Source organism: Eptatretus burgeri, chromosome 1, assembly GCF_056783735.1.
Source record: "Eptatretus burgeri isolate ZD-2024b chromosome 1, Ebu_testis_v1, whole genome shotgun sequence".
Taxonomy (NCBI): domain Eukaryota; kingdom Metazoa; phylum Chordata; class Myxini; order Myxiniformes; family Myxinidae; genus Eptatretus; species Eptatretus burgeri.
In genome coordinates, this window is record NC_140961.1 from 14071144 (window position 1) to 14081894 (window position 10751).

Sequence of the window (10751 nt, forward strand, 5' to 3'; positions counted from 1 at the left end):
ATCCACCATCAACCAGTCAGCACGAAAACTTTCAAACACCCCAGCTAAAATAAATGTAATTGACATGGGGTGAAGCTGATCAAATCCAGTAATCCGAGGAGTCTTAGGAATCGCACATGTTGTGGCACACTTCCATTGAGCAGGGAAGTAACCATTCTGCAAGCATTTGTTAAATATCTTTGTAAGAGGGCCTGAGATTTCCAGTGCAAACTCTTTGAGAAGACGAGTTGGTACATCATTAGGATGAGGTGCCTTGGATGCGTTGAGATGTCTAACACGAAAATAAACCTTGTGCTGATAGATTGTCGGTGGAGACGCAGATCATGCTGGAAGATAAGCCGTAAGAGTAGCTGGATCCAGCGGAGGTAACGTAGTACAGTTGCGTGTAAAATGCGTGTCAAGATCATTGGCTAGTTGAACCGAGACTGGAGAGCACACCCAGAACACCTGCAGGACTTCCAAATTTTTCAAAAATAAAAAAAAGAATTGCAGGAAATAAACAGCACAGAACAACCCAACAAAATGTTCGTGACATTACAGGGCTATGTGATTAAAAGACCGAGATACGTAGATGATGAGAAAGAGAATGATAACAAGAAGCGAATACTTCGATATCGCGCGGCTGGGGCCATTAAAAGTCGAGGTTAAGAATGATGAAACAATTTTGCAGTTATAAAATTTAAATGTAGACACGGTGAATTAGCTTGCATGATGGGAAGAGTTGTGACGTTGGACAAATTTCTATTTATAGCCCTCAGATCAAAGGGACGTACGCGGCCATAAGTGTGACAGAAGACACAGGACAGAATAGCCAATTATATAACAGCGTGATGTCGCCGCGCGCTGTAAAAATTGGTGACATTCATACCTTATAGATGTAGAATAATAAAAAGAGTTGAATTTTTTTTAAATAGCAGGAAAATAATGCACAAAAGATAGCAGAAAAAAAATCCTACAGCAGTAAAACAATACACAAAAAGGGGGTTATACTCTCACCAGGCATCCCGCTGCATTGCATCCAAGATATACTCGAGGAACTCGTACGAACATCTCCCTCGTTTCCTGGTAAAAATGTTGTTCAAAACCTGGAACCATGCAAATAGCAATCCATCAAATGGTGATCCATTCATCTTAAAATCAAAGAAATCTATGAATTTTAACGGCACAACAAATATCATGGAAACTACAAATCATTTGGGTCATCAGTGTAAGAATTTTGTGAAGAGATTTTATTGATTCCAATATTAAATCATTGGTAAAAAAAAAAAAACAGCAAAACAAGGAAGCCTTTTCTTCTTGCGCTAGTTGAAAGAACTCACAAATGGGAGGTTACAGTTATATTTCTTAACAACAAATGTTTTTGTTTTTTTGTTTGCGTGTGATTGCGTGTACGTTGCCTCTACACTGCCCAGGCTCAATTTTATTTCTGGTAGAAAATATAATTTTTGCGTGGGTTTGGATTAAGTTGAAGCAACTTTTACTTAATACCATTTATATCTTCGAAGGAGCATTTCTGTGTTTCAGGGTTGGACAGACAGACAGACAGCATAAGCCTATTGTACATATAGATGAGATTGAATTGAAATGGGCATCTTCCGAGGACGTCGAAACACAAGAAAAGAAAAATGCAAATCCTAATCCTCGCTTCAAAAGGTAGAAAAAGAAGAAAAAAACCCCCTTGCAATTAGCTTGCTGGAGCATTCAAACAATGTTGGACTCAAAAGATAACAATCGACCAAAACGATGCTCAGCCCTAGTTGCTCATGGACCAGCGAGACGAGACTTTGTCTTCGCAGCTCTGAGTGATACACACTTCTCAAGACAAAGCAGCGTGATTGAGCACAGTGCTGGATATACCCTCTACTGGTCAGGTCGGCGGTAGGCAGAGCGGCACCTCTCAGGCATCGGCTTTATAGTGAAAAATTAAATTCCCTCCAAATTACAAAGCCTACGAATTGGCCATTCTGATCGAACAATCTCTATACACCTTCCTTTACAAGATCAACAATATGCATCTATCATCAGCGTGTACGCTCCAACCCTTCAGGTGGAACATGATGAGAAAAACAAATTATCCTCTGAACTTCAAGACCAAATTCAGAAATCACCCGCAAAATACAAGATCATTGTCATGGGTAATTTCAATGCAAGAGTTGGGTGTGATTATCAAGCCTGGAAAAATGTACAAGGAAGACATGGTATCAGAAACTGTAATGACAACGGCCACCTTCAATCTCTTGGAACTCTGTAGAAGAGACACAGCTTTCAATAACCAACACCCAATTTCAGCAGAAAGACCACGACAAGACAGCTTGGATGCATCCTTGCTCTTGGGCTAGGCATTGGAACCTCATGGATACATCTTGGTGTGTCAGTAGGACCTTGGGGATGTCCTGCACATGAGAGTTAGGCCGAGTGTTGAGTGCCATACTAACCACCAGCTCGTTCATTCCAAGTTGTCCTTCCGTTTCAAGCCACAATCCAAGCTCAGAGGTTTCAATCCCCCAAATACATTTGGTGTTTCCAAATCGCAAAAACATTCACTGCAGACAAAAGTTTCAAACAACTCTTCAATTAAAGCTCGAAACCCAAACCCAATTTGCAGACACCTCATCCGATGAGCTTTGGAAACCCATGAGTTCAAAATCCTCAATACTGTGAAAGAGGTCGGCGGGATGAGTCACAGGAAGAACTGGGACTGGTTTGATGAAAATGACCAAGGAATCCAAGCCTCGCTCACAAAGAAAAGGCCCACTCACCAAGTCGTTTGAGCACAGCCAACGAGTCAGCAAAGGAAGATGGCCTATCACCATGCATGCAACACCCTCCAACAAAAATTGTGTGACCTTAAAAATGATTGGTGAGCTCCCTTTGCAGAAATAACTCAAATGTATGCTGACACTGGTGACACCAGAAGATTCTATGAAGCACTAAAATGTGTTTATGGCCCCATCTTTCAGACTCAAAGCCCACTGAGAAGCTCTGATACTCAAACCCTGCACACTGTCAAAGGCTCTCTGAGATTGCCTGTCAGAGCATTTTCATACCCGAATCAGTGCTGACCGGACAGTACATGATACTGCCACTAATCGTATTTCTCAACTGTCTATCAAGGTTGAACTCGACGAGTATCCTACATGACAAGAAACCACAACTGCTATCAACCTTATGAAAAGCAACAAAGCCCCTGGAATTTATGGAATATAACCTGAAGCTCTGAAATATGGTGGTCCTGTGTTACACTCAAAGCTCCATAAATTATTTGTAGCCTGTTGGGAGCAGGATAAAATTCCACAAGATCTGGATGATGCTGTGATCATCACCCTGTATAAAAACAAAGGAAACAACTTGGACTGTTTCAACTACCGTGGGATCCCCATCTTTCCACTGCTGGGAAGATTTTGGTTAGAATTCTCCTTAACAGGCTTGTACTTGCCATGGCAAAGGAGGTCCTCCCAGAGAGTTATTGTGGCTTTAATGTAAACAGAGGTGCAAATGCCTTCGACGGATTTATGGAAAAAGGCCATGAATAAATTTTGAAATGCATTTTTGGGTAAAAGTGGGGAAGCTGACTATTTACCATAAGTAGGGTATGCTACATTCGATTAACCCGGTTCCCAAACCGAATTTTGAGTTTTTCACCATCGAATTTGGACAAACAAAATGGCTGCCAAATTGCAAAAAAAATTTTGACCCATTCTTGGGGCAAGAGCATTTACATATCATGTATGTATATATATATATATATATATATATATATATATATATATATATATATATATACACATATAAAGATATACACACAAATTTATACCTTAGTTTGTATTAGACGAATGTTTCTCTTTATTTGCAGGTGACAATGTTTCCAGTGGTGAGCTTGAAAAGGCCTTCATCTGTGGATTACAGCTTGTGCATATTCTGCCAAACCCATAAAGCCAGAGTTCCTCTAAGTGAAGCAAGTGATCATGGACTCAGCACAGTTAGGACTGCTGTTTGTAGCAGAAGGGAACTAAGGAACTCAAAGAATATCGATGTGATTGATCGTCTTGAAGATGTGTTAGATTCTGTTGCAGTCGAAAAACTTGTGTGGCACAAAATATGTTGTGCTCACTTCACGGACAAAAGGAAAATTTAACGACAGAGGAAGCAAGTTGTAGTGGTAGTAGTGGTGTCTCAGGTGGTGACAAGCGTTTATTACAAAAAGGGATGGCACGTACTCATGGGAACTTTTGCATTTTCTGTCAAACCACTGAGATGAAGGGACGTCTGAGTTCAGTAATAACAAAACAAATGAGTAATTATATTACTGAAGCTTCTCATCTTGACTGCAAAGTCAGCATTCGACTGAGTGGTGTGATTGACTTGATCGCAACCGAGGCCAAATATCACCTGACTCGTCCGAGAGCATTCACCGGATCTACCACAAAAACAAAGCAGGAAGCAGCCAATACAGACCTTGCTATGATATGGTTATGGAAGGAGCTTCATCAAGCAGCTGACAATGGGCACGTATTGCTTCTTGAGGATGTCTGGGAGAGGTATAAGTAGCTGGCTGAGGAATCATCAACTCCGATTCAACAGTCCTACTGCAGTCGAAGTACAACAGTGAAGGAAAAGTTACAGTCAAAGCTAGCTAACCTTTTAAACTTCTTCCAACCACTTGACAAGTGTTTATCAGAGCGGAAAATTATATTGTTTCCTTTAAAGTATCAACCTACTGCAGTTCTGAAAATGAAAGACGACATCCAGGAGAGTGAGGAAATGTCAACACTGCCTAAATATGAGCCGGAAGATGACACTTTCCCGTCATTGGTACATGTAGCTCTGAAAATTTGCGGGGATATGATGGCAACCCCAGGCTACCAAGGTTTCCCTGTAAGTGAAGATGCTGCAACAGAATGCATTCCAGGTAGTTTATATATGCTATTGAAACTTATCTTTGGTGGTCAAGAGGCCCTAGAATACGACAGTGCTGAAAACGATGAGGAACTTGTCCGAAGCAGAGTTCTGAGTATCGCACAGGATCCTGTTTACTGTGTCAGTGGAGCTCATACCTCCGCCAGACTGAACAGTTCATGTTTTGTATCCCACTCATAGGCTGGACATGGATCTGGACTCGAACCAAATTAAAATTGGCTTGTTCTTGTCACCAAAACTAACACACCCACCTCGTTTTGTCATAACTCGTCCACAACATTTTAAAATATCATGCGATACAGTGCATCATTTTTGGCCTCATCTCTCAATGGTGAAGAATCACTTAAAAAAAAAATAAATAATTATTGTATCCGGATGCGGATGTTCAGCAAAATAAAATCAATTCGTCCTTGTCCCACACCAAAGCTGTCCACCAAGTTTCATGCTCAGCCATCCACAACCTTTTGAAATACCGTGCTATGTATCGTTTTTCGCCCTTTCACTCAATGACCGTGAAGAATCACTGAATAATAACCAGATCCAGATCTTCACCAAAATCTAATCAATTCATCAGCGTCACACACTAAACCTGTCCACCGAATTTTGTCCACAACTTTTTTTGTTTGTTTACTGTTTCCGAATTTTTTGTTTCCGAATCTGTCCACAACTTTTTCAGATATCCTGCTCACAGACAAATAGACAGACACACCGACAAGCAGACAGGGGTGAAAGCGTAACCTCCATCCACCTTCAGTGGTGGAGGTAATGAAATGGCTGCCCTTACTATGATGGATTGTTAAAAAGCTGTTATCAAGTATAAAACGGAAGACATCTTGGTGAGCTAGATGATTGGACTCGTGCCCACACCATTCTCAATTACCTCAACAGCATCATGTAAAAAGACGTGGAGGAGTTGACGCCATTCTTATTCATCCTTCCCCACTCACTTCTCTTCCTCCTCCCTGACGTGTTCATGCAAGTACCTTCCTCCAAGAAAGAAAAGAAAAGGGAAAACGTTTCTCAACTTAATTGGTCACATGTGTTGGAAATGTCCCATGATTTCTGAGCTGACATAATGATTCAACAATCGGAAATGATAAAAAGCAGCAATATTCAATTTTAATCAAACTCCAAATATTTAGAAGACGAGACGCAAAAAGAATACCCATTGTCTCAGGTGATGGGAAACTCATCAAAGTCTTCACGTTGTCTTCAACTGATTTCAACCCAGATCGATGGTCCAAACGTCCTCCCAGACTCCATTTTCCCATCGGCCCACATCACCGCATCCACATTTATAATTTGTGTTCATATGTCTTCCTGATCGTTGAACTCAATTCACCCACATTCTCTCTTCACACTCTCTGGCGTTTGTACTGTCTCACGAATTCTTCCTTTTCATTTTCATACGTGCGCTTCCTCTTCAGACTTCGCTTGCACCGCAACTCTTCGCAGTGGGTCATTTCTTCCTTTTGAATTCGCCTTTTCGTGTTTGGGTATTCCTCCCAGAGGTCTTCATCACACTCATTACTGTTGCTCTTTCTTCCCCTCTCTTGCAACTCCTGCTCTTGGCAGGTACTTTCTTGGGAAGACCTTGATGGGAGAAAAATTGAATGTGAAGTCATTGTCTTTTTTTTACAAACTCTCAATTTCATAAGGAAACTAGAGAGGGGGAGCACTCGGTGGAGTGCAAAACCTCCGCCGCCAATACTGCTTGGTCACTCAAGTGAACCTGATATCCTATTCATTCAATTTGACGTCAACAGTGCTCACAGAGTTATAGTTTGCAACTTTCCCTTTTACTTTTAACTTTTACATACTCAATTCATTCGTCATAACTAGATTCCTTGAGACAGAAATTGATTTTACGTGGGTATATCCACCTGAAGTTCCAAAATCAGCCGCAATTATAATTTTGCATGTTTTTTTTGTTGGAAATCACTTAAAACATGTAGAAATGCAAAAAAAAAAAATTCAAATATTTTTTCTAAATGGCCGCCATAGCGGCCATATTGGATTTTGGACCAAGTCTAAAATCTAATGGCATGATCCTTGGACCAGACCTAACCCCCCCACCAAGTTTCGTCGAAATCCGTCAAGGACTTTTTCTGTAATACTGTTCACAAACAAACAAACAGAAAGGGGTGAAAACAGTCACCTCCGATCTTCGATGGCGGAAGTTAATAAAAAACCGAATCTCATATATTGATAAAGATGCAAAATCTGTCTTTATCTGAATATCAATTACCATGGTTTATTTGTACGTATGAAGATTGGTCATTAAGTTGGTGGCCTAACTTAGGAGGACAATAAGTTATGGTGATCATTCAATGAAAAATTTTCATTTCGGAATAACATCATCTCTGAAAGTTGATGATAATTCACTAGATCTTGAGACCTCAGAAAACCAACTTACTGGTTATGTCTCGTCTGAGGGATTGCATGTGGCAAATATAATAAGTAATGATAAACCTCGGGAGAGTGAGAGTGGCAGAAGGTTCATAATGTCATGGTGCAGGTTATTCGATAATAATGATAACAATAATAAACCTCGAGAGAGTGAGCGGAACAGAAGATCAATAATGTCATGGTGCAGGCAATTAGAAAATAATAATAATAACAATAATAATGATAATAATAATAATCTCTCTCTCTATCGAGTGCAGCCTGTGGGTGCTGGTTGCATCATTGGTTGGGACACAGCTTTGCCGCTGATGCAGTGTCCCCCTTACTAGTAAACTGGTGCTCATTTTGCTGAGCTCAGAAGGATGACATGCTGAGTCAACCTCCTGTTGTATTTTTAATTCAGCAGCCAACAGGGCTTGAACTCAGGACCTAGGATCCCAAGCTGGGATCCCAAATCCCAAGATCCCAAGCCACCACCCTAACCACGAAGCCAACACCAGGATAATAATAATAATAATAAAAATAATAATAATAACAAGTGAAATCCTTCAATACAGCGCGTGTGGTGAAGCAAATGAGTACACTAATGTTAAAATATGCAATTTATGCTTTTTCAGTTGAAAAACAATTAAAAAGCCGACTTAATATTTGAAATGTAAAAATCTTGTTATTATTGTGATAAGCACCTTTATATATATAACAGAAGGAATGAAATCGTTCGATACAGCGTGGCAGGAGGCCACAAAAGAATGTTGGCATAAGAAGAACTTAGCTTTCAGCGTTCGGCGATCGGCGCGAAATGCGATGGTGGGTGGAAATGACGTCTTTCAGCGCGAAATGCGATGGTGGGCGAAAATGACGTCTTTCGGTCGTTCGTACATGAGAGGGGCACGTTTCTTGCTATTTTTCCATCAAGCAATAAATTAAATGGTTTTCACATATATAACACGTTAGTTTCACAAATTTCCATTGAAAAACTCGGGTATTTCCGTCAATTGTCGCCATTTCGGTCTAGGTTACGCACTGCATGTACCAGACGGTCGTCATTGGCTGTCACAGGCATGTGGGGGAGGGGGAGGGACACCGGGACACCGGAGACGTCGTAGACGTGGTAGACACCGGGGACATTTCAAACTCGGTGCAATTGTATACAGTGCACGCGCTGTAATCATAATATAAAAATTAAAAAAACGCCAATCATGGAGAGTATTGAGCGATTGTACAAGAGTTGGAGACCTAATAACACGTCTGTAATGGTAAATTTCCATGTCGAAGTTATGCTGTGATTACGTCTGATAACATTCACTGACAAACTATGCCAATGCTTGCTTATCCTCCACATCATTCAGATCCATGCCTGGTGTTGGCTTAATGGTTAGGGTGGTGGGCTTGGGATCTTAGGATCCTGAGTTGAAATCCTGCTTATCTGTTAACTTCATACCAGGTGGGGTTGATTCAGCCTGTCATCCTTCTGAGGTTGGCAAAATGAGTACGAGCTTGATGGGATGATTGAGCCATTCAAGTCTCTGACATTGGAATGGTGACCTGTCCAGGATTGTGCCCAATATCCAAGGAGACTGTGTTAGCATCACTGATACTCTGTGGAGAGTATGGTCCCACTCGATGGATGGATTCAGATACCACACCATTGTGGGATTGTGTGTATGAAATACTTTAGATGCTTGCTTGACATGGCATGGTGATGGTGTTTAGCATCATGGGTGAAATGTACACACCAACCAAATCTCCAATCTATAGTTATGACTTGCAGGGATAACAATTGTCCAAAGTATCGGTTAGGCAGTGTATTGGTGCGGTGCGATGTTGATGCTTTCATGCCTGCCTTTGACTCAATGTGGAATAGATTATTTGACAGATAATATGATTGTTTAAGGTTTGTTCCAAAAGATGAGGGCAGAAAGATCGCTTAGGTCAAAGAGATTTTTGGTTGCTGCAGAATAAGACAGCAATTGTGAGCAGTTTTTTTTTATGGGAGGGACTTCCATGAATTGTTTTCTCCATGAGAAAAATTGCAAAGAAAAATTGTACTTAAGCAGTTTGGACATCGATTAAGGGAGGAATCTTCTGGTTTTGTGATGAAGATGAAAAATGTTGCACAAAGTGATCAGCTCAAAAACAAGACTCTCAGCTGTTTACAGGGAAAGCTGCAGTCATGGTGCACTTTGTCATCTTCATGAGAGAACCTCTTGGTTTCCCGGCCATCATCTTCTTCTGTTACCTTGGTTCCACTAGCCTTTATCATTCCACTCAACTGTGCTTCTGTCACTGGCACAGCAAAGATATTTCCTCCAACAAAGTCGTACATAGGTTTTATTAAATACTGCATAGTGACTTGAACAAAGGCATTGGGGTTTGTTTCTTTGTTACTGCTGAAATTATTTGTTTCTTTGTTGCTTTGTTGCTGCTGAAATGTTATACAACCACAAAAAGTGTGATGGATGGAGGCATCAGCACAGAAACTGCGGTGAAAATCGGATATAAAAGATATTATTGTGAGAGATAATGTATACACGTACCACTTTGGGTGCTTCACGCAACATGAAGACTCTTGTGCTCTTCCAACATCATCTTCCACCAAATTTTGTTTGAATCCATCCGATCGCACGTAAAACAACAGGTATGCCTGTTGCCTCAAGACATCACAAAGATTTACGGGGCTCACCACTGAGTCATTCATCTTATACCAGCTGCCGTTGCTTGCCTGCGCGAAAGTGCACCCAATGATGGTCTTTGCTTTGTGATAAAAACTCAAAAGTATCAAACAACAAGCCATCCATTTCACATCAGAAGTTCCATTTGGTAACATTGAAAACTGACAGCACCGAATATCAGTACACACAAGAAACGCCAAGGACGTCAAGAGCAAAAACGTTTGTGCTGTTTGCTTAAATTTGCAGCTTAACCAAAACACTGGGCAAAGTCACTGTGCATTAATGCCCGGTATAAATATCACATTCTCCTGCCAATTGCCACTGGAAAGCCAAATGATAACCACTCAGTGTATTATTTGCAAAAACGATTTTCCTTGAAAGTCAAGGATTAGAGGATGAGATCAAATTGGATCCCAACAATTGATGTAAGATGTAAGAGTTTGTGATGACCAAAATAAAGTACAAATAGACTGGATACCCAACCTAACATTCCCTTCGATCTACCCATACCTGCGTCGATTGGTCAACAAAAGAAACATAAACTCCGGTTATTACAACATTGATTGGTTGCATTGAAAAAGATGAACGTCTTCAATTACAGCACATGCAGAAAATTCTGGTGGCATCGAGATCAGACAATAGCCAATAATCACACATGGATTGCTCACCTTCACAAAGCTAAAATAGTGCCCTTTGTTGCAGTTTACACCATCGTGAACAAGGACAGCATAGAGGCAGTAATTGATGTCAGGGCCT

At 40.8% G+C, this 10751-nt stretch overlaps 1 long non-coding RNA gene across 1 annotated transcript; it reads right to left on the reverse strand.

The window, feature by feature from the left end:
* Window positions 1-231: 231 nt before the first annotated feature.
* On the reverse strand, window positions 232-10031 carry LOC147033903 (uncharacterized). Its single transcript, XR_015059064.1, has 4 exons — window positions 9861-10031; window positions 6083-6510; window positions 5798-5900; window positions 232-1085 (listed from the first exon to the last, which is right to left on the reverse strand). It is a non-coding gene; the product is annotated as an uncharacterized LOC147033903 (long non-coding RNA).
* Between the last annotated feature and the right edge of the window lie 720 nt (window positions 10032-10751).